This window comes from Eschscholzia californica, unplaced genomic scaffold, assembly GCF_041429995.1.
Source record: "Eschscholzia californica isolate CP2 unplaced genomic scaffold, dmEscCali1.0.p SCAF_4, whole genome shotgun sequence".
In the NCBI taxonomy this organism is placed as follows: Eukaryota; Viridiplantae; Streptophyta; class Magnoliopsida; order Ranunculales; family Papaveraceae; genus Eschscholzia; species Eschscholzia californica.
In genome coordinates, this window is record NW_028238461.1 from 35315410 (window position 1) to 35342261 (window position 26852).

Consider the following 26852-nt stretch of genomic DNA (forward strand, 5'->3'; position numbering starts at 1 on the left):
ATCTCTCCCTCTCTCTCCTCCATCTCATCGCCTCTTTCCTCCACATCATCTCTCGCTACCTCATCATCTTCTTCGACGAAGGTCGTCGATCGACCAAATTTTCCGACGACCTCCAAACTAATTTTTTTCAAATCTCTTCCTCTTCCCCTTCTTTTTTTTTCTTCATCTCTCGCTCTCTCTCAATTTTTTTTTTCTCTCTCTCTCTATAACTCCTACGAAGGGGAGGATCCCCTTCGTCGGAGCTATATAGAGAAAAGGGTAGAAAGAGAGAGAGATGAGACAGTGAAGGTAGAGACAGAAATTAGAGAAATAGACACGAAGAAAAAAGAAGATGGACAAGAGATTTGAAAAAAAAATTGAGTTTGAAGGTCGCCGAAAAATGTGTCCGACCAGCGACCTTCGCCGGACAAGATGATGAGGTGGCGAGAGATGACGTGGAGGAGAGAGGCGATGAGATAGAGGAGAGAGAGGGAGAGATGAGGTATTTCTATTTTTTTTCAAATGAGTTCCATTTTGGCCCCCTAGTTTGTTGTAAAATAATTAGATTTTTTTGGGAATTAACTTAAATTTAAAAGGGGGTCAATTTTGGGTTTAAAAAATCATTTTTTATAAGAATGACAAATATGGAAACAAAAAAATTAATCACTGACGACTTTAACAAAAAGGGATCAAATTTGAATTTACGAAAAACATGGGACAACAATAATTTTTTTTTTTAATAGTCTTATTAGGCAATGGATAATTATAACAGGACCCTGGATAAGGTGGGGTCTGGTGCGATCAGAGTGACCCTTTTAGCCACGCTCCTTCGAAAAATCCGTGACAAATATTGTCTTTAGAACGGCCTGCATTACTAAAAGCCGTTATAAATACTCGAAATAAGTTGGGGCGACAGTCGGTATTTGTTAAGGCGCAACAAATCATAGACGTTACAAAAACCCAAATAATGGGCGGGCTAGTAAATATTTATTGTCACGGCTTGTGGCCGTTTGAAGTACGGGTATTTTTGTCTTGCAAAAAAAAAAAAAAAAAAAGAGTACGGGTACTATTGGCGTGTTAAAAGCCCTAATCCCATGATCCCATGATCGAATTCTTGTTTGAAATGAGTTTTTCATCAAAAAAGAAAAAAGTTCAAATGAGTTTTCTGCAAATCATCCATTTCGTCTCTCCATCATCGCTCTGTTTTTCTATCTCTATCTTCCCATCTTCTCTCTCTTTCCCTTCAATATCAAGAAGACTCTTACAGAGAAGAGGAAGAAAGAGCTGCGTCAAGAAGAAGAAGAAGAAGAAGAGGATTACTGATCAAGAAATTCAAATCTGTTTTATCTAATTTCCTTTTCTAAGGTAAGTAATTTAGTTAATATTTTCTTTCAATTCCTCTCTTAATCAAATTGGGCACAGATCAGTGATTTAGTAAAACCCTAGATAGGTTTTTGGGGTTTGTTTTTCTTTAATCAACTTTAATACCTAAATCGCGTAGTTCTTTTATCGACCTTGATACCTAAATTTTCTTTCAATTCCCATCATCTCACTATTTTCCTCACTTCTATTTTCTTCTTATATATGCGTGAAGTATGAGAAGAAAATAATCTTACTTGTCAATAACAAAAGGTTCTTCTACTTTAGAAAGACTCCACCTTGGGAAATATGTGTTAGTTTCTAAATATGGAGATATCGTGGTTTTAGCGTGTTCGGATTTACTCATGTATTGCAGTTTAGAGTTGAGCAGTCCTTGTTCTTACCTGATGAGATTCTCTCCGCTTTGATTTGTAATAAAGTGAAGGTCTATAATACACCTTGGGATCCATTTAAATGTGGAAAATGTACTGGATGATTTAGGAGGGCTTGCAGCTAGCTTCGACCCCACAACAGGGAGCCACCTTCCAGCTACCTGAACCGGCCCTTTGGTTGCGGATATAGGTTGAAAATGGGTCAGTTGTTGAACGCATTAACAAAAAGCTTTCGGCATGGAATGCCAGGACTTTGTTCAGTGGAGGTAAACTAACACATGTGAAAGCTGTGTTAGCAGCTTTACCTGTTTATTATCTTTCTGTGTTTGCTATTCCTATGGGGACTTTGAAGACAAATGAGACCAAGATGTGTAACTTTTTATGGGACAAGAGGAAGATAGGAGACCCATGTGGCGCGGAAAAAATCTTCGAGGACTCACCTAACTAAAGTAGGTCGGTGTGGGTATGCAGAAAGAATCATGATACGTAGATGTGAGCTATGCAGGACGAAAGAAGTTTGGAGTTATTTCATCAAGAACCTTGGACTGCAGTAGTGTATACCCAACAGTGTTTACTAAGTCTTGGAACAATTGTAGGGGCTCAAGAAACCGAAACACAAACAAGAATTTTTTTTTTGAATATGGGAATTTTATTACAATGTTAACTGATAATCGTTCCCCTCATATATTCCTTTTGTAACAGGTAACGTTACTGCATTGCTAAGATGACCGGCAATGCCTCCTAGGTGAGGATTTAGACGCTAGCTATCAATGTGGAATTTGAAGCAGATGCCAACAATTCCAGAAAGAAAGAGCTAAATGATGCATCGTCTGAAGCTGGTGAAAAGATTTATAAGATGGGCGACTTTGCTGAATCTCAAGAGTACAAACCTTGATGTCTATATTTTGAAAAAGGTAATAAAGAGATAATCTAAGTTGTAACAATACGGAGTTATGAGATTAATTATCACCATTGTTCTAATTTTTCAGGCTGGTTTGTTTCTCGACTTTTTAGAACGCAAAGTGATGCAACATTTTGACAAAGGCGACCATGTGAGTATTTTTATGGAATTTTTGGTTTTATCTTCAAACAAATGCATTCTTTCATTCTTTTTTATTTGCTTGCACTGTTCCAGTTCTTGACAACCAAAGTTCAAAACCCAATCAAACACATAATAGGAACTCCACATTTATATTACATTAACTGATCAAGACTAGAAGATATACGAAAAACACCATTTAAGTATTTCTCCATAAATGTTCAAAATTCAGAACCTCACCCAGAAAATAATGAACATCTTTCAGATTTCAATATACGTGCTATTAAAGAAAATTCCAGGAAAGGGTTTATCGTAAAATCTTCAGTATTTTCTCTTTATAGAAGATAAAGTATACATGCAAGTTATAGTCAAATTAAGAGTCCTTCAGATTTCAAGCTGCCCTTTAGGGGAACATGAAATATACTTCACACAAATATGAGAAGAAAATAAAAGAGAGAAAATAGTGAGATGGCTGTTACGTGATAATTTTAAAAAATGACTTCATAATTTTAAATGTTTACATTATTACTCAGCAACAAGTATAGTATGAAATGAAATGTTGTATGAATCGTTAAGTACAATTTTTTACAATAGAATCTCTAGGTTGCACAATTCCCATTTATGGGTTTCATTTTGTCGCATATTTTGTTGTTTTTACTAATTGTTTGCCCTAAACTAAATTTCCCAGCATGAGACTGTGTACTTAGTTTTAACACGATTTGTTTCGTAATTTTGTTTCCTAGGGTGTTAAGAATGCAATGTAGTTGATTGGGATAGGAAAAAGTTCGTTAAGATGTTTTTCAAGCAGATTGAGGATTTGTCCGATGATGGCTTTGAAGGGTCAATAGGAGAGCGTCAGATTTTGTTTTCTATGGAGCAATTGCAATATAAGGTACTCACAGGAATTGCTATAAAGCTATAACAGTAGTATGTTTTTATTCAAAATATCTCTTGATCTATGTATTATATGTAACGACCATTGTTCGTTACAATTGTATCAGCCACGAGCTTTGTAATGACCTTGGATTAGCCATTACAAATAACCATTTAATGGCCGTTACAAAAACTTCGTGTTTTATTGGTGACGACGAAAAAGATCATCTGGTATTCATGATCAAGAAAGAAGAAACATCTCGTATCGTTGGAAAAGGAAGCCCTAATGACCATTTTGTGTTGTTTGTAGTCATAGGCTTGGTTTCGTGGAATCTTTATCTCCCGGAAATACTCGGCGAGATCTAATGCAAAGGTATCTTCACCTTTTTTTAGGTTTTTTATTTCATCTGATGCTTGTCTTTTAAGTATTCGTTAATTATATTGAAATGATCCGTAGAAGACCTTAAGACGATATCGCTGGGGGTTTCTGGTTTTTTGTTTTCTCTCACAGAACAAAGTTAGGGTTCCAATTTCCTTATTATATTTCGTCTCCTCTACTAATATTTTTTCAAACATTAAAATAGGGATCAACTTCCCTAGTTCAGTAGTCTGTATTCCACTTTCTGAGAGGACTGACATTGCGATTAGGTTCCCAAAACCAGCTTCATTTGGCACATCCATGTCAGGATCATTGATGGCCGATTCTTGCACAGATCCTGTTACTAATCAATATTCTTTCTGTCTTCGATTTTCTCGTTATTTTGCAGTCTGTCTTGAGTCTTGATCTTTGGGAACACTTTTATTAGTTCACTCCAAATTTTATAGAAAGGCCTTTAATCAACTAAGGGTACATTTGCTGCAAAATGTTTTTTGGGAGCTCTTCCAGTCGATAGCAAATTTGGTAGAAAAAGACGGGATTAATGAAGGATATATCTGTCTGGATCACCCCTAACACCCCTAAGTAGTCTCTTTTATTCAATCTTCTGCATTTGAATATTCAATTGATAAGTTTTGTGGTCAATTAGGGGTGCATATACGTAAAGAAGTTGGATGATAGTTGCTTCTTATTCCTCTAATTCAATCACCTGCATATAAATAAACATGGTAACTCTTAGAAAAATTTCATATCATTATCAATTAAGGGTACATCTCCCTAGAGAGTTGAATCATCATTCACTTCTTAATTAGTTTCTTTGATTCAATCTTCTACAAATACTGTAAGTTCTCTTTTAAAAACTTTTTGTATTAAGCTTGATTAAGGGTAGATCTCCCTCGAGAATCTGCATCTGCCTTTGCTCCTTCATTAGTTCCTCTAATTTAATCTTCTACATTTTAGTATGTACGACAAATCCTTCTCTACGAGATAAATTAAGGATACATATGTTTAGAGAAGTTGGACGACCCCTTGCTTTCGTAGTTAGTCCCGCTTATTCATTCTTCTGCATTTGAATATATTTATTATAATTTAGGGAGCTCTGTCTAGTCCATCGAAAATCCAATCGAAAGAGATTATGGCCAATTAAGGGTACATATGCTTGAAGACTTTGGATGATCACTCGCTTCTTAAATAGTCCCTGTAATTCAATCATTTGCAATTGAATAGTTATTGTAAATCCTCTTTTGGATTGTGATCAAAGGGTACATCACCCTATAGAAGCTACATCATCCTTCGCTCCTTAATTAGTCCCTATCATTCAATCTTTTACATTTGAATTCAAATGGTAAATCCTTCTCTACGAGCTCTTCTGTTGTGATAAATTTTGGGTTTATAGGCCTGTACAAGTTGGACGATCCCTCGCTCTTTAATTTTATCATCTAAATGTAGATATACTTATCGCCAATCCTTCTTTCAGAGCCCATCTTAGTTTATTATATGTTTTATAAAATAGACTGTGATCAATTATAGATATATCTTCTCATTGAAAATGGATCATGCGTTGCTCCGTATGTAACACCCCTAATTCAATCCTCTGCATTTGAATATAATTTCTGAAAATTTTGCTTTTGAGAGTTGGTCTTAGGCCTCATTTGGGAACACATATAGCTGATTTCAATAGTTTTTTTATCAGAGCTTAAACAAAAGCGATTTATAATAAGCTATCACGATTGTTTGGTATGACAAAATAGAAGCGCTTTCTCATCTGCAAAAGCTATTATGTAACATTTGGGAAAAAAAGCTAAATGCGGGTTCGTCAGTATCACATTATATTTAAGAGTAAAAATGTAGCAATTTAATCATATCATTCATGTCATTTACATTGGCAATGTTGTCAGCTATTAAACCTCGAATAACGTTCGTACACTTGTTGTTGTTGCCGATTGATTGTGCTTCATCACAACCTTTTCGCGCTCGTCTTCATTATCGTAATCTAGCTCAACGGCGTCATTCTCATAATATGATTACACTAGAAAAACCTGCCAATGTCTTAAGAACATTAGTGGAATTTATCTTATTCAATTTTCCTATAAGGAAGAGTCATCAATGATGAAGGCAACTCCTATTCACTCTTTTCAGCTTCCATAGTTTCTTCTATATATATACTCATAAAATGTTCAAAAAATATATAAACTTTCTTACAGTAAATAAAATTCAACATTATATTCCACATGTCCTAAAAACTAATAAATCACTGTGTATTTAAATAGTTTAAGAATCATTCTTAAACTATATCAAAATAATTATGTATAGTATCCATCTATTAGGTTCCTAAATTTATACAAATAAAGCAATCAAGTATCAAGATACTTGGTAGAATTTTTAACACAGTAATTTTTACATCTTTTATCTCTACAAAAAGACTTTCTCTCTCTAAAAAGAAGGTATATATATAGATAAAACAGAGGACAAACAGAGTTGAATCCAACATTCATACCAACATAATATGATTATAGTTATGACTACTTACATAACTTGTATCCTTCAAAGATCAATTTCATTCCGCTTTTGATTTAGAAAGTTTTTCTCCAACCCTAACATGTGGAGGAGAAGAAGATGAAAGAGAGATGAGTTTCAATTTTTCTGTTTTTTTTGGTGAGGAAGATGGGTTTCTGTTGGTTTGCCCTATCTTTGATTAAAAAAAATTTAAAAGAAAGTTTCCAAAACTGGTTCGTACGTCTGTCCGTGTGGCTTCCAGAGAAAGCCAAAAGCAGAAGCCATAAATTTATGGCTTCTGCTTTTCAGGAAAAATGGGCTTTTTCGGCTTAATAAAAGCTACAGCTTTTTGCATCCAAACGCCACTCTATCTCGAAAAGCGCTTTACATAAGCTAAAAGCCAGCTTTTAGCTTATTTTAAGCTGATCCAAACGGGGCCTTAGTCCATTGCAAATAGGATGGCAAAAGGTTGTGAACAACTAATGGTACATTTGCCCGGAATATTCCTTGCTCTCTAAATAGTCCCTCTTATTCAATCTTCTGCATTATAATATATATTTCCTACAATTTGGGGAGCTCTTTCTAGTCCATCGAAAATTCAATCGAAAGGGATTATGGTCAATTAAGGGTACATATGGTTGAAGACGTTGGATGATCACTCGCTTCTTAATTAGTCCCTCTAATTCAATCATCTGCATTTGAATAGTTATTGTAAATCCTCTTTTGGGTATTGATCAATCAAGGGCACATCACCCTAAAGAAGCTAGATCATCCTTCGCTCCTTAATTGGCTCCTATAATTCAATCGTCTAGATTTGTGTATAAACGGTAAATCCTTCTCTACGAGCTCTTCTATCGTGATAAATTATGGGTGCATCTGGTTGTAGAAGTTGGACAATTCCTTGATCTCTTTAAGTAGCCCCCTTAATTCTATCTTCTAGATGTATATAAACTTACTGCAAATCCTTCTTTCAGAGCCCATGTTCGTACATTACCAATTTTATAAAATGAACTGTGATCAATTACAGATAGATCTTCCCATTGAAAGTGGATTATGCCTTGCTCTGTATGTAGTCCCCCTAATTCAATCTTCTGCATATGAATTTATTTTCTGAAAATTTTGCTTTTGGGAAATGTTCTTAGACTATTGCAAATATGATAGCAAAAGGTTGTGATCAACTAATGGTACATCTGCCCGGATTATTCCTTGCTCTCTAAATAGTCCCTCTTATTCAATCTTATGCATTATAATATGTATTTCCTACAATTTGGGGAGCTCTTTCTAGTCCATCGAAAATTCAATCGAAAGGGATTATGGTCAATTAAGGGTACATATGCTTGAAGACGTCGGATGATCACTCGCTTCTAAATTAGTCCCTCTAATTCAATCATCTGCATGTGAATAGTTATTGTAAATCCTCTTTGGATTGTGATCAATCAAGGGCACATCACCCTAAAGAAGCTAGATCATCCTTCGCTCCTTAATTGGTTCCTATAATTCAATCGTCTGCATTTAAATATAAACGGTAAATCCTTCACTACGAGCTCTTCTATCGTGATAAATTGTGGGTGCATATGATTGTAGAAGTGGACAATCCCTCGCTCTCTTTAAGTAACCCCTTAATTCTACCTTTTAGATGTATGTAAACTTACTGCAAATCCTTCTTTCAGAGCCCATGTTCGTTCATAACCAATTTTATAAAATGGACTGTGATCAATTACAGATTTATCTTCCCATTAAAGGTGGATTATGCCTTGCTCCGTATGTTGTCCCCCTAATTCAATCTTCTGCATTTGAATGTATTTTCTGAAAATTTTGCTTTTGGGAGTTGTTCTTAGTCTATTGCAAATATGATAGCAAAAGGTTGTGATCATCTAATGGTACATCTGCCCGGAATATTCCTTGCTCTCTAAATAGTCCCTCTTATTCAATCTTCTGCATTATAATATATATTTCCTACAATTTGGGGAACTCTTTCTAGTCCATCGAAAATTCAATCGAAAGGGATTATGGTCAATTAAGGGTACATATGGTTGAAGACGTTGGATGATCACTCGCTTCTAAACTAGTCCCTCTAATTCAATCATCTGCATTTGAATAGTTATTGTAAATCCTCTTTCGGATATTGATCAATCAAGGGCACATCACCCTAAAGAAGCTGGATCATCCTTCGCTCCTTAATTGATTCCTATAATTCAATCGTCTAGATTTGAGTATAAACGGTAAATCCTTCTCTACGAGCTCTTCTATCGTGATAAATTGTGGGTGCATATGGTTGTAGAAGTTGGATTATCCCTTGCTCTGTATTTAGTCCCCCTAATTCAATCTTCAGCATATGAATATATTTTCTGAAAATTTTGCTTTTGGGAAATGTTCTTAGACCATTGCAAATATGATAGCAAAAGGTTGTGATCAACTAATGGTACATCTGCCCGGATTATTCCTTTCTGTCTAAATAGTCCCTCTTATTCAATCTTATGCATTATAATATGTATTTCCTACAATTTGGGGAGCTCTTTCTAGTCCATCGAAAATTCAATCGAAAGGGATTATGGTCAATTAAGGGTACATATGCTTGAAGACGTTGGATGATCACTCGCTTCTAAATTAGTCCCCTCTAATTCAATCATCTGCATGTTAATAGTTATTGTAAATCCTCTTTGGATTGTGATCAATCAAGGGCACATCACCCTAAAGAAGCTAGATCATCCTTCGCTCCTTAATTGGTTCCTATAATTCAATCGTCTGCATTTAAATATAAACGGTAATTCCTTCTCTACGAGCTCTTCTATCTTGATAAATTGTGGGTGCATATGGTTGTAGAAGTTGGACAATTCCTTGCTCTCTTTAAGTATCCCCCTTAATTCTATCTTTTAGATGTATGTAAACTTACTGCAAATCCTTCTTTCAGAGCCCATGTTCGTTCATAACCAATTTTATAAAATGGGCTGTGATCAATTACAGATTTATCTTCCCATTGAAGGTGGATTATGCCTTGCTCCGTATGTTGTCCCCCTAATTCAATCTTCTGCATTTGAATATATTTTCTGAAAATTTTGCTTTTGGGAAATGTTCTTAGACCATTGCAAATATGATAGCAAAAGGTTGTGATCAACTAATGGTACATCTGCCCGGATTATTCCTTTCTCTCTAAATAGTCCCTCTTATTCAATCTTATGCATTATAATATGTATTTCCTACAATTTGGGGAGCTCTTTCTAGTCCATCGAAAATTCAATCGAAAGGGATTATGGTCAATTAAGGGTACATATGCTTGAAGACGTTGGATGATCACTCGCTTCTAAATTAGTCCCTCTAATTCAATCATCTGCATGTTAATAGTTATTGTAAATCCTCTTTGTATTGTGATCAATCAAGGGCACATCACCCTAAAGAAGCTAGATCATCCTTCGCTCCTTAATTGGTTCCTATAATTCAATCGTCTGCATTTAAATATAAACGGTAATTCCTTCTCTACGAGCTCTTCTATCTTGATAAATTGTGGGTGCATATGGTTGTAGAAGTTGGACAATTCCTTGCTCTCTTTAAGTATCCCCCTTAATTCTATCTTTTAGATGTATGTAAACTTACTGCAAATCCTTCTTTCAGAGCCCATGTTCGTTCATAACCAATTTTATAAAATGGGCTGTGATCAATTACAGATTTATCTTCCCATTGAAGGTGGATTATGCCTTGCTCCGTATGTTGTCCCCCTAATTCAATCTTCTGCATTTGAATATATTTTCTGAAAATTTTGCTTTTGGGAGCTGTTCTTAGTCTATTGCAAATATGATAGCAAAAGGTTGTGCTCAACTAATGGTACATCTGCCCGGATTATTCCTTGCTCTCTAAATGGTCCCTCTTATTCAATCTTCTGCATTATATATATTTCCTACAATTTGGGGAGCTCTTTCTAGTCCATCGGAAATCGAATAGAAAGGTATTATGGTCAATTAAGGATACATATGCTTGAAGACCTTGGATGATCACTCGCTTTTAAATTAGTCCCTCTAATTCAATCATCTGCATTTGAGTAGTTATTGTAAATCCTCCTTTGGATTGTGATGAATCAAGGGCACATCACCCTAAAGATGCTAGATCATCCTTCTCTCCTTAATTGGTTCCTATAATTCAATCGTCTGCATTTAAATATAAAAGGTAAATCCTTCTCTACGAGCTCTTCTATCGTGATAAATTGTGGGTGCATATGGTTGTAGAAGTTGGACAATCCCTCGCTCTCTTTAAGTAGCCCCCTTAATTCTATCTTCTAGATGTATATAAACTTGGTGCAAATCCTTCTTTTAGAGTCCATTTTCGTACATTACCAATTTTATAAAATGGATTGTGATCAATTACAGATATATCTTCCCATTGAAGGTGGATTAGGCCTTGCTCCGTATGTAGTCCCCCTAACTCAATCCTCTGCATTTGAATATATTTTCTGAAAATTTTGCTTTTGGGAGCTGTTCTTAGTCCATTGCAAATATGATAGCAAAAGGTTTTGATCGACTAATGGTACATCTGCGTGGATTATTCCTTGCTCTCTAAATAGTCCCTCTTATTCAATCTTCTGCATTATAATATATATTTCCTACAATTTGGGGAACTCTTTCTTGTCCATCGAAAATTCAATCGAAAGGGATTATGGTCAATTAAGGGTACATATGCTTTAAGACGTGGGATGATCACTCGCTTCTTAATTAGTCCCTCTAATTCGATCATCTCCATTTGAATAGTTATTGTAAATCCTTTATTGGATTGTGATCAATCAAGGGCACATCACCTTAAAGAAGGTAGATAATCATTCGCTCCTTAATTGGTTCCTATAATTCAATCTTCTGCATTTAAATATAAACGGTACATCCTTCTCTACGAGCTCTTCTGTTGTGATAAATTGTGAGTTTATATGTCTATAGAAGTTGGATGATCCCTCGCTCTTTAATTAGTCTTTTATAACATGAACTGTGATCAATTACATATATATCTTCTCGTTGAAGGTGGATTATGCCTTGCTCCGTATGTAGTCCCCCTAATTCAATTCCCTGCATTTGAACATATTTGCTACAAATTATGCTTTTTGTAGTTGTTCCAAGTCCATTACAAATCTGATATCAAAAGGTTGTGATCAATTAATGGTACGTCTGCCCGGATCATCTTTTGTTCTCTTAATAGTCCATCTGATTCAATCTTCTGCATTTGAATATATTTCCTACAATGTGGGGAGCTCTTTGTAGTCCATCGGAAATTCAATCGAAAGGGATTATGGTCAATTAAGGGTACATATGCTTGACGTTGAATGGTCACTCGCTTCTTAATTAGTGCCTCTAATTCAATCATCTGCATTTGAATCGTTATTGTAAATCCTCTTTTGGATTGTGATCAATCAAGGGCACATCACCCTAAAGAAGCTAGATCGCAGTTTACCACTTTTGTGATCAATCCTCTTTTGGATTGGAGAGAGAAGCTCTGACACAGGTAGGATTCTCCGATCACCGTCCGGTAACTTCTTCTCCCTTGAGATCGCAGTTTACCACTCCACCGCTAATACCATTGCACAGAATCTGAGATTCTGGGATAGCGCCGATTGGTGGGCTGAGTGCATCGAAAAGGAGAATCGTAGTTGGTGGGTGGTGTAGGGGAAGGGCTGTTTATTGACATTCTCCGGCAGCAACTCCATCCCTAGAGATCGCAGCGAACCAGCCCACCGCTAGTGCCATTGCACGGAATCTTCGACTCCGGTGTAGCGCCGTCTGGTGAACTGAAAGTATCGATAGGGGGTACCGTCTCGCCGGGGCGTGCTTGATGGCAGCCAAGAACGGGATTTTCGTGATCATTGAAAACAAGAGACTCTCTCTCTCTAAACTTGTAGGAGGTAGATTCCGAGTGGTGGAGCAAGGATATTTCAGGGAATGGGAAATCCTTATATCCTTGGAGGGAATGAAAAGCTTAAGGACGTTTGTTGATAATGCCCTCAAGGATAGTATTAGTGCTCAAAAGTTGGCTATTTTCAGAGATGGGTCATCTCTCTGGCTCTGGGAGATCATGTCCAACCAGAGGGGTAGATACATTTGGGCTCATAGAGGAGGAGAAGGTAGGAACACTAAGAAATCCATTTGTATTCCTTTTGGTAGAAATGGGGATGGATGGGATAAAATCTCTAAAGCTATTAGTGAGGTGATCTCTGAGTTTTACGTCCCTAAAAACTTCCAAGAAGCCTTAATGCTAGAACCTCCGGTGAGACAACCATTAGTTTCAGAGGGTAGGTCTTCCTCCTTAAACCCTAGCTTTCATAGGAAGAATAGACCATCGACTTTCTCTAAGGAGGCAGGTGCGAGAATCTCTAATAGATTTAATGTGTTGGGCGAGTTTGATTCTCAGGGAAGTCAAGGCATAGTGGATAAAGATTTCCCTCGAGCTGAGAAATCTAGGGTAGAGAGTCATAAATCTTTTCAGATTCCTAAGGAGAATAATACCCACGCCGGACGAAGGGGCCTTTATTCTCAACCACCACCGTTTGGTCAACCAATGCATGGCAAGAAGTCTTCTTTTGGGAACCCTTTGAAATGTTTCTATAAAAACCCGGAGGATATTAATCGATCGCATCACTCATCTCCCTTCTCTAAAAGGAAAACCCTGAACTCTTCATCCTCAAATCCTTCTATGGCTTCTGCAGACATCTACAATATGGACTGGTCTTCCGCCATTATTCTAGAGAGGAAGTCAACTTCGGACCATTGGGAGTTGGTGGAACAGGAAGTCAGAAAGATCGTTGGTTCAGAGGAGGTAGAGGTCCTTCCGTACAAAAATGGTGCAGCTCTGGTGAAATCTAATGTCTCTTTAGAAGCTTTGAGATCTATGGAGTTTTTCTTTGAAGGAAACACAGATAAGAAAATCTTCGTTAGGAAATGGAACCCCCATTGCAACTCGGTGATCATCACTCCTATGCTCATGGATGTGAAACTATATGGTATTCTCTTTCATTTATGGAACGAGAGAACCTTTGCTAATCTAGTCGAAGATCTGGGGGAGGTAGTTGCTATTAGTTACGAAACCACACATCTTCGCATACTAAACTATGCATGTGTATCGGTGGAGGTAAAACCTAATGGATCTATCACTGAAAGGAAGACGTTGATGGTGGACGGCGAATGCTATCAAATTTGGATTACTACAGAAGTAGTGGCGGAAAGAAGGCAAAGTGTTCAGACGTTATCGCCGCCGGAGACCCACAACCTACCGTAGAAGACGATGGAAAAAGTAGGTAGCACGAATACCGAAGGACAGCCTGGGTTGGAGAAGACCGGTACGGTGGAGGCAGATTTGAACCCTGTGTTGGTGACAGGGGCTGAGTCTGACTTTTGCAGGTCCGATGAGACATTGATTAGAGATGTGAGGAAAGGTAAGGCAAAAGTGATCCAGGAAAAGGAGATTAGAGTAGAGGAAGTCTCTGAAAAGCTGAAAGTTATGCCTGAGTTGCAAGGCATTGAGATTCGGTCTGAAATGGTTGAAGCCATGACCAAGATTATGAATGATGCTAATAAATGGTCATAATCTATCACCTACAAAAGACTTAAGAAACACCATGATTTCAACAAGAAGAAACTATGGGCTTTGGGAAGGATCCCAATGGTGAAGATAACGATCTCTAAGCACTACAGGAAGCCCAATCAAGCCAGGCCCAGTAAGGGAGGTGTAGACAAGGAAAAAAGACCAGAATCAGCAGGTCAAGCTACATCAGATGAAAGGTTTACTAGAGGCACCGATGAGGATGAAATGATGGCTCGTTTCTATAAGACAGGTCTGGAACTAGGGTTTACTGGTGGGGAAGAGTATGAAAAGATTATCGAACTTATGAAGCAGGAAAGGGTGAACATCAAGCAGCAAGACAAAACGAAGGCAAATCAAGGAGAGGAGGTTCTGGATACTACCCCCCTTGCCATCATCAGATCATCAAAGAAGGATCAAGATGGGGGCAGCAAAGGGAAGAAACCCGGGTCAGTGGAGAAGGTGGGGATGGCAATCATTATCCAGGATGAAGATATGGTGATGTCTGATCAACAGAAGGAGAGTCCAAGCAAAGTCAACAGGGAGTTGAAGAATCTAGAATGGGGGCTCAGCGACCCTCCATCCAACTTGAAGAAGTCTCGTTCGGCACCAAGTTTTGGGGCGATGCAGCCTAAATGTCCTTGAACCTACTCAGCTGGAACATCAGGGGGCTGGGGAGTCCGGCCAAGAAGTTAGCTATTAGGAAGTTAGTTAAAGAATCTAGTGTCTCTGTTTTGTGTATTCAGGAAACCAAATGTATGGTCGTTTCTGAATCTTTGGTTAGGAGTGTCTGGGGTATAAGAGGCTGTGGATGGGATGCCATCCCAGCAGTAGGAACCTCTGGAGGCATTCTTTGTGTTTGGGATGTTAATATTTTGGAAGCTAAGGAAGTAGTTAAATCGGATTTCTGTCTTTCTATATTGTTCCAAAACAAATCAGATGATTTTGAGTGGGTCTTCACAGGGGTTTATGGTCCCTGTGAGAGATCCTCCAGGCTAAACTTTTGGTTGGAATTAGATAATGTGGCCTCTAAATGGCAGAAACCTTGGTGTATCGGGGGTGACTTTAACGTTATTAGATTCTTGCACGAGAAGAAAAATGGGAGGAAGATCACTCGGAGTATGAGGGAATTTGGGGAGTGGGTGGATAGACATTACCTTTTGGACCTCCCTAAACAAGGTATGGAGTTCACTTGGACAAATAACCAGTCCAACCCTGTTCTTAATGTGCTTGATAGATTTCTTATTAATGGGGAGTGGGAAAGCAAATATCCGAAGGTAGAACAAATTATTCTCCCCCGTCCCATTTCGGATCATACTCCCATCCTTTTACGCACTGTAGTCAGCACGTCTAATCCTCCACCGTTTCGGCTAGAAGAGAGATGGATGTCCGATGCGGATTTTCTACCCAATATAGAGACTTGGTGGAACGAGGCTCCAATAGGGACGAACCCGAGCAACACATTATGGAAGAAGTTACATTATCTAAAAGATAAGCTCAAGGTATGGTCGAGGGACAAGTTCAACCAATTTCAGAAGGAATACTCGAAGATCCAATCAGATATACATGCTTTAGATCTTAAGGAGGAAGCTCAGCCCCTATCTCCTACGGAGTTCAGTGAGAGGAAGAACTTGAAAATTCAGTTCGAAACTTTTTTGGGGAAGGAGGAGGTGAGCCTAAGACAAAAATCTAGGGTCAATTGGTTGAAGGCAGGGGATAAAAACACGGCGTATTTCCACAGAGTATTGAAGTGTAGGGGGAGACAAAATAGGATCAGCATCATCATCCAAGATAATGGGACTATAATGTCGGAGGAAGAGATCATGAAAGAAGCGGTGAGTTACTTCAGCGAGCTATACTGTGAACCAACCTTCTGGAGGCCTGGCATTGAAGGTATGAATCTCCCGCATCTATCCTGTGTAGAGGCAGAAGGATTGGAGAAAGAGTTTTGTGAGGAGGAAATTGTCCAAGCTATCTCTGATTTGGCTAATTACAAAGCCCCGGGTCCGGATGGTTTCCCAATATGCTTCTATAGTAGGTGTTGGGATATTATCAAGCATGAAATGATGGAGGCGATTTCTATGTTTTCTAGCTCGGCGTCGATGGATTGGAGGCTGAACCAAACGTTCATAGTTCTAATCCCCAAGAAGAAAAACAGCTCTAGATTCTCTGAGTTCCGCCCGATCAGCTTGGTGGGGGGAGTATACAAGATAATTTCGAAGGTCCTTACTACCAGACTTGTGAAGGTAATGGATAAATTGGTTTCTCCATTCCAAGGTGCTTTTATTGGTGGTAGACAAATATTAGATGGGGTTCTTGTAGCTAATGAGCTAATCGATTCAAGGAGGAAAGCAAATAAGAGGGGTTTAATAGTTAAAGCGGACTTAGAAAAGGCTTATGACAGAATTAGCTGGGATTTCCTTTACCAAATCATGGAGCGAATGGATTTTGGCTACAAGTGGAGATCGTGGATTTATGGGTGTATCTCATCGGCTACATTTTCAGTCTTGGTTAATGGGAGGCCATCCAGGGTCTTCCAAAGCTCGAGAGGGATCAGGCAAGGGGATCCAATATCGCCATTTCTATTTCTTTTAGTGGGAGAAGTACTGAGTCACTGTATGCAATTGGCGGAAAGTAAGGAATGGGTCTCGGGTTTTCAGGCAATAGCCTCGAGTAGAAGAATTAACCATCTTCAATTCGCGGATGACACTCTGTTTTTTCTGGACGAGGATGCGGATCAATTGGCTAAACTTAGGGAGATTCTCCTTTGGTATGAGCTTGCTTCGGGTTTGAAGGTAAACATGGAAAAATCATACGTCTATGAGGCCACGAAAGTGGGGGACGACAATCGAAACCACGAATTGCTCAACAGCTTCGGTTGTCCGTTAGGTAAGTTACCAACTTCTTACTTAGGCCTGCCTTTAGGACATAGATACAAAGCAAAAGTTCTTTGGGACCCGGTCATTGAAAGAGTGAATAGGAAGCTGGCTATGTGGAAGGGCACGGTTTTATCCCGAGGAGGGAAGGTGACTCTTATTAAATCAGTACTCCAAGCACTCCCGACATACTATCTCTCACTCTTCTCTGTTCCTTCTGGAGTACTAAAGGTTATAGATGCAAAGATGAACAACTTCCTCTGGAATGGTAAGTCGGACAGTAAGAGAATGCATTGGGCGGCTTGGAAATATGTTAACACTACTAAAGGTAAAGGTGGACTTGGTATTAAGAAGCTAAAGATCATGAACCAAGCTTTGCTATCCAAATGGATTTGGAGATTCGATCAAGAAGTTGGAAATCTATGGAGAGAGGTGGTGGGGGATAAATATGGTGAAGACCCGGAGCAATGGGCTGTTAAGGTACGCAACTCACCGTTTGGGTGTGGCGTGTGGAAAGGAATCCAAGGCTTCCTTACCAAGTTTCGTAGCCTAACCAGGTGGGAAGTAGGTGATGGTGGGAAGATTAAATTCTGGTCGGATGTTTGGTTGGGATCAACTAGTCTAATGGCCCAATTTCCTTTAATCTACGAGATAGCTACAGATAAGAAGGCGTTGGTACAAAATATGTTCAACCAGGAGTCCCAAGTTTGGGAAGTCAATGTTAGGAGGGCGCTAAATGATTGGGAAATCAACTCGTATCTGGGCTTACTTGAAGCGCTACAATCAGTAAATCTAGGAAATGAGGATGATAAAAGAGTTTGGAAACATGATGCAAAGGAGTCACTCTCGGTTAAACAATGTTATGGATTATTGGATGGAGGAGACCAAATCATAGCTCCAACCTTAGTAAAAGTACCAAGGAGGGTTGCAGCCCCTCCAAGAGTTGGATTTATGCTTTGGGCCACCTTCATAGACAGGTTACCGACGGTGGACAAGTTAAAACGCAGAGGCTTCCAGTTGGTTAATCGTTGCATTTTATGTAAGCAGGAGGAGGAATCAAGAGATCACCTATTTCTTCATTGTAAGGTAGCATATGGGATCTGGTCCTACTTTTTATCGACCTTGAAGATAAAATGGTGTATACCCTCAACGGTTCCACAACTGTTCGAGCAATGGTACTCCATCCCGAAGCCCAAGGCAAGAAAAGAGATTTGGAGTGTTATCCCAGCGGCAATTGTATGGAGCATATGGAAGGACCGGAATAGTAAAGTGTTTAAGGAGGCTAATGGGAACACGAGCCTAGATGTGGATGATGTTAAGTCGATTGTATGTATGTGGGCGAAGGGTATCCCTAAGTTTAGCCACTCGTCTTATGTCGATATAGTTTGTAATTGGGAGGCGTGGATATCGTGAGGATTCCACCTAAACCGCCCTGTCCCTTTCTTTTCGTTTTTCTTCTTTTCTTTGGTTCTGCTGCTGTATAGTTTTCTTTTTGATATATTCAATCAAATTTTCAAAAAAAAAAAAAAAAAAAAAGAAGCTAGATCATCCTTCGCTCCTTAATTGGTTCCTATAATTTAATCTTCTGCATTTGAATATAAATGGTAAATCCTTCTTTACGAGCTCTTCTGTTGTGACAAATTGTGGGTTTATATGTCTGTAGAAGTTGGACGATCCCTCGCTCTTTAATTAGTTTCTCTAATTCTATCATCTTGATGTATATATACTTTATGCAAATCCTTCTTTCAAGCCCATCTTAGTTCATCACAAAATTTAAAATGGACTGTGATCAATTACAGATTAATCTTCTCATTGAGATGGAAATCTTCTTCTGAATTGTGATCAATTAAAGGTTCACCCCCCTAGAAAAGTTGGATCATCATTCGCTCCTTAATTAGTCTTTCTGATTCAATCTTATGCAATTGAAAATATTTGCTGAAATTTTTCCTTTTGGGAGCTCTTCCTAGTCCATTGCAAATTTAATAGAAACATATTCTGATCAATTAATGGTACATATATGTCTGGATTTTTCCCTTGCCACCTTAATTAGTATCTCTTATTCAATCTTCTGCATTTGAATATATTTACTACAATTTGGGGAACTCTTTTTAGTCCATTGCAAATTCAATCAAAAAGGATTGTGGTCAATCTAAGGGTATATAAGGTTGGAGAAGTTGGACGATCACTCGCTTCTTAATTAGTTCCTCTAATTCAATTATCTGCATTTGAATAATTATTGTAAATCCTCTTTTGGATTGTGATCAAAGGGTACATCACCCTATAGAAGCTACATCATCCTTCGCTCCTTAATTAGTCCCTATCATTCAATCTTTTACATTTGAATTCAAATGGTAAATCCTTCTCTACGAGCTCTTCTGTTGTGATAAATTTTGGGTTTATAGGCCTGTACAAGTTGGACGATCTTTCGCTCTTTAATTTTATCATCTAAATGTAGATATACTTATTGCCAATCCTTCTTTCAGAGCCCATCTTAGTTCATTATATGTTTTATAAAATGGACTGTGATCAATTATAGATATCTTCTCATTGAAAATGGATCATGCTTTACTCCGTATATAACACCCCTAATTCAATCCTCTGCACTTGAATATAATTTCTGAAAATTTTGCTTTTGGGAGTTGGTCTTAGTAATGTAACACCCCTAATTCAATCCTCCGTTCAGAAGCTGTATCATCCCTCTCCCCTTAAGTAGTCCCTATAATTCAAAATATTTACAACAAATCCTTCTGTAGGAGCTCTTCCTAGTTCATAACTTTATAGAAAGGGGATGTGACAACTAAGGGTACATTTGCCTGGAGAGGCTGGATCATCCCTCACTCGTTGAGTAATATCTCTAATTCAATCTTCTTCATGTAACTATACTTACTGTAAATCCTCCTTTGGGAGGATTCATTCACAAAGTTTGAAGTTATAAAATACTAGAACTTATCCTCAAAGATAATCTGTAAGCAAATAATGCAACATCACTTGGTGTTCACTCTCATCATGGGTGTGGTTGATGGCAAAGCTGACAAGGGGTTGGAAACATTGGAGTTGGATCACGTCATTTGCCATTTTCATTGAGTAAAGCTTTTTGATTTTCGGTTCATTTTGTTTTGATACCCTTGAAATCAGAAATATGTTAAACGTCTCATCGTTAAAAGAAATTACAAGGATATATTTATGACTCCAAAGTTACGAGGCTTATTTCAAGGTCCTCCAATTCAGTTTACTGATTTTTAAAGAGGTAGTCTCTTTTATCATAGATCATCACATGGTTACTTTTATAAAGATTAATAATTTGCTTAACAGTTGTTTTGGTTGAGTTTCTGTTCTAGTGATTGGAATTCTAAAGTTAATTCTTTTTGAGGAATACAAACTTTATCGAACTAGATCTTACTTTGTTAGCAATCTCATTTCCAGATAATGCTTCTGCTGTTTTTCTCGTAGGAATGGACATACTTGAGACATCTTGTTTCTACGGTGAGCTTTTGGTTAGTTGGTAACTTTTGTTACTTTTTGTGGTGATTTTATTTTCAGATCTGTTGAATCCACTCCTGCTGTTTACTTTCTTCTGTTTAAGCCAATAGTAGTGAGTAGAAATTACGATTGACTACTTTGGCCTTGAACAAATTTGGGGGATTCACAAGCACCATTGTGTAACTTTTTTACCTTTTCTGTAAAATCTAACTACTAGAATCAGTTTGGTTTTCATGGTTGGAAGTTCTTATTAGATGATAGGTTGGTAATTCTAGGACCTGTACTTAATGTTTAGATTTTCGAGATTTGCCCGGTTGCTCTGTGGTTCCCTCAAGAATACCGATGGTAAATTAGATTTCCGACAAAGTTCATATGCCAATTTCAGCTAATTGATCTTTAATTGGAACTGGCTAGTGACTATACTAGTAGTATGTTGGTGATAATCGACATTGACTACATGCAGCCGTCGGATTTATATGGTAAGTTCTCTTTACTTAGTTTTGTCATGAGATATATTAACTCCTTACATTTGAGTCTTTTCTTACCTATAATTATCATTGATTGTGGTCCGTCATTTCTTCTTCCTCCTTTTACATCATGCATCTATTTGTGAGTTGGACAACGTAGTGATTTTGTTGAGGCATGCAACCCATATAGTAATGCTCACTCTAGTGGGAATATATTTGCTCCAGACTAACTTGTAAATGTGGAACTCCGTATCTACCATGTTGCATGCTGTTCTCTTGTATAGATTTTTTACTGATAATATTTCATTATCCCTGTTACCCAAAGTCCCAGACTCATGAGTCTTCACTATCCGTAGGTTTTTTACTTTCCAGAATTTCCATGAGATTCATGAGAACGGGGATTTCCCAATTGTTCAGGTTCCTTCTAAAAGATAAGTTCCAACCATTCTGTGAAGCATTGAACATTTGGACTACTATTGCCCCTTTTGAAATGGAGATGTAGTAGATGGCTGATTGTTAAACCCCAAATATCTTCCCATAATTTTCTGTCCATTACCCAATTTCCACTTTGTTAGACTGTTGAAGTCATCTGCCCTATTTTGAATGCTCTCCACATCCACATGTTCGTTTCTTTCTTTCCCTAACCCAGCCTAGTTCCAAGTCCCCCTATATTCACGCCTAGCCCTCCTTTTTTCACACCGAGTCCCCATATAAGAACTAATTGTTCAAAGTCACGACGAGAGTAAAGCCATGGTTTTATATCACCTATTGGCTTGTTGTACAGTTAGTGAGCTGTATCTTCCTCAACCAGTGGCTTTTCACAAGTCTCATTTATTTTCGTTCGTTTCCCATGTAGTCATTATCCTCATTTATTTCTTGTTGTCGTTTCTTTTGATCTGATAATGTTATGCTGAAGTAATCCTAAACTTGATTTCCTTGTTCCATTATATGTTCTGAAACTGGTCATACTCGAAGGGTTTTATAAGCTCTGAAATTCAAAGCTTCAGGACCATCTTTCTGTGTAATGGTTTTCTTATCAAACTGATACTAAAGATTGTTTGTTTCCCTTGTAGCCATTATATTCATTCATTTCTTGTTGTCGTTTCTTTTGATCGGATAATGTTATGCTGAAGTAATCATAAACCTAATTTCCTTGTTCCCTTGCATATTCTAAAACTGGTCATATTCGAAGGATTTTATAAGGTAAGAAACTTAAAGCTTCAGGACCATCTGCCTGTCTAATGGTTTTCTTATCAAACTGATACTAAAGATTGTTGGAACTATGCTTAAAGCCATATCCGATAGACTAGTTGGTGGAATGAATCGGCCTTATTAAAGGGCAAATAGAAACTTCACCGATCTCGCAAATGAAATGGGAAGAAAGTGGTTTTGGCTTGATGATTGATATATACAAACGTTAGGTATGTGTTGTCTCGGGACTTTATGATAGTTAAACGAATTTTGGTTTTACTGGTCTAGCTGGATTATGAATATTCTAGACTGGTAATTCGTCGATCTTGGCAAGTGGAGGTTCACATGGACTCTAAAGTTGGAAATGTATTAGATATGGTTGCTCCATCAATAGTACTAAGGTATGCATCTCATTGTTTTCAGCTTCTTTTCCTTTATGTAAAATATATAGAGAACCCCATCTTGTTTAATAATTGAACGCTATCAAGCCTTACTTACCGCACCTATCTTCCACCTTTAATTTCCGCTTGTTGTGCTTATTTCCTAGGTGGCTAGTAATTACTTTACAAGTTTAATTATTAGCATTTTAATTAAGCCATGATGAATACACGCAATCTGTGTTGCTCGACGCCTCGACCCACATAACGGAATCTTGATCACGACCTGTTTTATGTACAAGGAAGTAAGAGTTTGCATTTGCAGTTTTTCTTGTTTTCAGGAAACGTTATGTCAGTATTACTTAACTCCTAGCGAGTAGAAATATCTGAAGATCTTTCCTGAAGTAGTTTGAGTTGAAGGTAAAAGTTCAAGGGTTGAACTCTCAATTTGACTGAATGTTTTGGTTTGTAAAAAAAAAAAAGAAAGAAAATTCTGAAACATTTGGAGTTTCTAACAATGACAATTTGACGAGCCCCTAAAGCCAAGATGCATTGAAGTCCCTGGACATGCAAATACTGATGAACTTCACAAATATTCTGCTTCAGGAAGACAGAAACTTCAGTAATTTCTCAACTACATGAGTCATACTAATATCATAAAAAGGCGTTCTGATATGTTCTGATTTTTGTTATCCGCGTTTGAGGAAACTAGCTTTGTTATTATGTTCTGATTTGCCGTAGAACTTCCTTCAGCTTTAAGTTTAAGGTGTGCTGCGCAATTTGATTCAAGTTATACCCTGAATTAAATATTGTGGTACTAAACTTGCTTCCCCTGTAGGTGTCCTTGTTTTTGGATGTAGATACATCTTAGCTTGACTTCTTTGAAGTCCTTGCCTCTTCTCACATATCGTGATTTACAGTTTGTTATTTCAAATGAAAATGAAATATAGTGGTGCTTGAAATTCTTATCGTGATATTGCAGAGTCAGTGAGAAGATGGAATTTCTGAAGAAATTGATTGGTTTTCGCAATCACATACGTGGGGCGATATAAAGTGCACCAGGTTTGATTCAAATATCTTTAACCCCACTAACATTAAAGAATATTTAATTTTTTTTTATTTACACACAAGAAATTGATTTGAGATTTGCATTCGTTTGAGTAAAATAGATGAAATTATGGTGTGTTTGGTTGCAAGGATTCGTAATAAAAATGGAATTTGGTAGGAATCATGATTCCTTGGTCTGTTTGGCTACCAAAAGTTCTAGGACTCTTGGATCTTAAGGATTCCTAATTCCAAAATTTGTATTGGACCAAAATTCCACCCTACCCCCTAAGATTTGGTAGGATTTTTGATCAATAAACCCATATTTCAAACTTAAAATTAACCCAAAAAAGATATTTCTTTACAAACATATTCTTTTGTACTAAATAATTAGTTAAATTTTTCTTTTTTGTACTCCGTTTTTTCCCGCAAACCACTTTCCACCAAAATCGTTTTCCCGCGAAAACCGTTTTTCTCGAGATTGTTTATTCCCGAAAATTGTTTTTTCTCGAAAACTGTTTTACACCAAAATCGAGAAAACATTTTTTCCCGAAAAATCGTCTTGTTACCGAAAATCGATTTTCCTTGAAAACAGTTTTTTCCCTAAAATAAATTTTTCTGGAAAACCATCTTTCCCTTTTTCTCCAAAATCGATTTCAGCTGAAAACCACTTTTCCCCGAAATTTGTATACAACCTCATCATCTCATTTGAGCTTAAGGGTTAGTAATTTGTATACAACCATCATCACAAGGAAAATGAATTTTAATTTTGAAATTGCGCCTACGTAATGAAAATATATCAAACACACCATTAGTGTAACATATCACCTTTTGCAGGGTAAGATTACCTTCTAGCTTCTGTCGAGGTCAGTCAGCTCTTGAATGACAAATTTAGTTTTTTACTCTGTAGTAGCGTATGAGGTTTCTAATGCTTGGAAACATTTAGGGCTTTTCACTGTGAGAAGATCGGTGTGATTGGTAAAAATGACCAAGAAATAAATGAAATCTAGACTCATCATAATGTTCTTCCATTGGATGCAGCTGGTGATTCTCACTTCGTCATGCAGCATGAGGAGGTACATTTAGCGTGATTTAAAACTGCATATTGTTCAACCTATCTCGTTGATTCTGGTGTAGTTGTCAGTTAAACATTTCCCCCTAGCTTTTTCGTTAAGGCATCTGTGGCGGTTTTCTTGACCATTTGCGGCATTTGTGGTGAATTGTCCTTTTATGTTTTTAAAAAGGGGCAACAGAAAATAATGTGGGGGGACTAACCCTTCCATGGACCAATACATACACTTCTCACAATAGGGAGGCATCTCAGTTGGACATAAACACATGACAAAACTTGGACCTCTTCGAGTGTCTGATGTCTACGTATAGGTTTCAGATCGGAGGGATCTACCTAATAAATGTGTCACTTATCACATCTTTTTGAACCATTCATGATTTTTATCCATATTGGTGATCACTGAAAAACAATGTTAGAGAACATAAGGGAGCATTTAGTTTTAGATAGGGGGGAATAATTAACCCCTCCATAGACCAATACATACACTTCTCACAATAGGGAGGCATCTCAGTTGGACATAAACACATGACAAAACTTAGACCTCTTCGAGTGTCTGATGTCTACGTATGGGTTTCAGATAGGAGGGATCTACCTAATAAATGTGTCACTTATCACATCTTTTTGAACCATTCATGATTTTTATCCATATTGGTGATCACTGAAAAACAATGTTAGAGAACATAAGGGAGCATTTAGTTTTATCGCTTGGTGCATAACTACATATAAGGCTAGTAGCCGAGTCCCATCGCTTGATGGAACAAGATAATGATTGCTCCTTAATATCATTAGCGAGACTTGATATATGATGGTGTCAGGTAATTTGAAACCTTCAAATGGAATGAACTATAAAACTTGCCTTTATTTTGATGCTAGATCAATAGATATTAACGACTGGTATTAATTGAAGCTTTCTTTGGTGAATCTGATATTCTTTATGTTGTTGATATATTGTAGAGTACTCCTATGAAATTTGATGATAAACCGAGGAAGCTTATGGGTTTCGGTCTTGAGAATCAATTTTACTGGTAAGTTGGAAATATATTTCTCTCATGATAGGTGTTGAACTAATTCAATGAAGATAGAGCATACTTGACTGTGTGATAAGAAAACAAGGGAAAAGGAGGTGGGCATATTTCCCTCAAATCTATCTCTCTGCTCTTTTTTGGTTGTTCAAGTGGTTAAGTGGGAGTCAAGTAGGCAGACAACCTAGCATTGTTGAAACTGATTTCTTGTTGTTTCTTTGTTTTTTCGGTTTAGTTAAACCGATAATGCATCCCAACTCAGGTTCGTCAGAGGCACCTACATAGGTTCGGGGATTGAAGTGAATCCAACAATACGTTATCCCGTTCCAAAAGGCCTGAAACATTTAGAAAAATGGGCTACTTGAAGCCCTAGGAGGGCTTAGTCTTCGTCCCAATAAATTAGATGGCCTGAAACATTGATTAAAAAGATTAAATTAGGTATATATAGTAAGATACAAGGCCGAGCTTTTAGTTAGTTTTATGTTGGTTTGGCACAATATAGTCTTATAATTCACCCGAACCACATTCCAACACGGTTTCACGATCTTCTACATAAACATAACAATTTGTTATAGGCTCCTATAACAGGTTTCTATATAACCTTTGGGTCTGTCTAAAATGTTTCTGATTCTCTACAACAGGTTTCCTATAGGATTGCTCCTTGGAAGATGGTTTGGCATGGCTTTGCCTCCACCACCGTGCAGAACCTCACATTGAGCACGTCGCAAACCTAGTTCGAGGGAAAGCAAACCTAGTACGAGGGAAAGCGGATCCAGGTAATTCTCGAACTTCTAGTTCGTTATTAGTTTTAGCATGCGATCCGTGCAACCTAATGTTAAATGTATTGGCATCTTAGATTCTGCTTAGAACATTAGGTAACACCATAACTCAACAATGGCGTGAGAGGCTTTACGCCCAAGCTAATTTTTGTTAGTTTTAGACATTTTAACAAAATTAGTTTTATTTAGATAAACTGGGAAAGAATTTCAGAAGAATTTTTAAAAGAGTTTCAAATTGGATTTCAAAAGTTGTATTAAAAAGGTTTTTCAAAATTAGGGTTTTTTGAGTTATTCAAAAATCAAATTATCTTACTAGTATCTCTAAAACTATGAATGATCTACTTTTTTTTTTTGGTGAATCAGACAATCTGAGACTTACTCAGAGAAATCAGACGCGTCTTAGGACGGGAAATTCGAGTGCTTTGGACATGGAGTCTGAGGCGCGTTGCTCAGACTTGGTCGAGACATGTTTGGCCCTTGACCAA

The 26852-nt window shown here is 37.6% G+C and overlaps 1 long non-coding RNA gene across 1 annotated transcript; it reads left to right on the forward strand.

The window, feature by feature from the left end:
- Nucleotides 1–991: 991 nt before the first annotated feature.
- On the forward strand, nt 992–26852 carry LOC147544318 (uncharacterized). The gene is made up of 13 exons (XR_015224297.1): nt 992–1344; nt 2433–2644; nt 2720–2782; nt 3513–3661; nt 3953–4015; nt 20386–20418; nt 20801–22303; nt 22413–22474; nt 23433–23512; nt 24536–24570; nt 25521–25591; nt 26230–26364; nt 26731–26852. It is a non-coding gene; the product is annotated as an uncharacterized LOC147544318 (long non-coding RNA).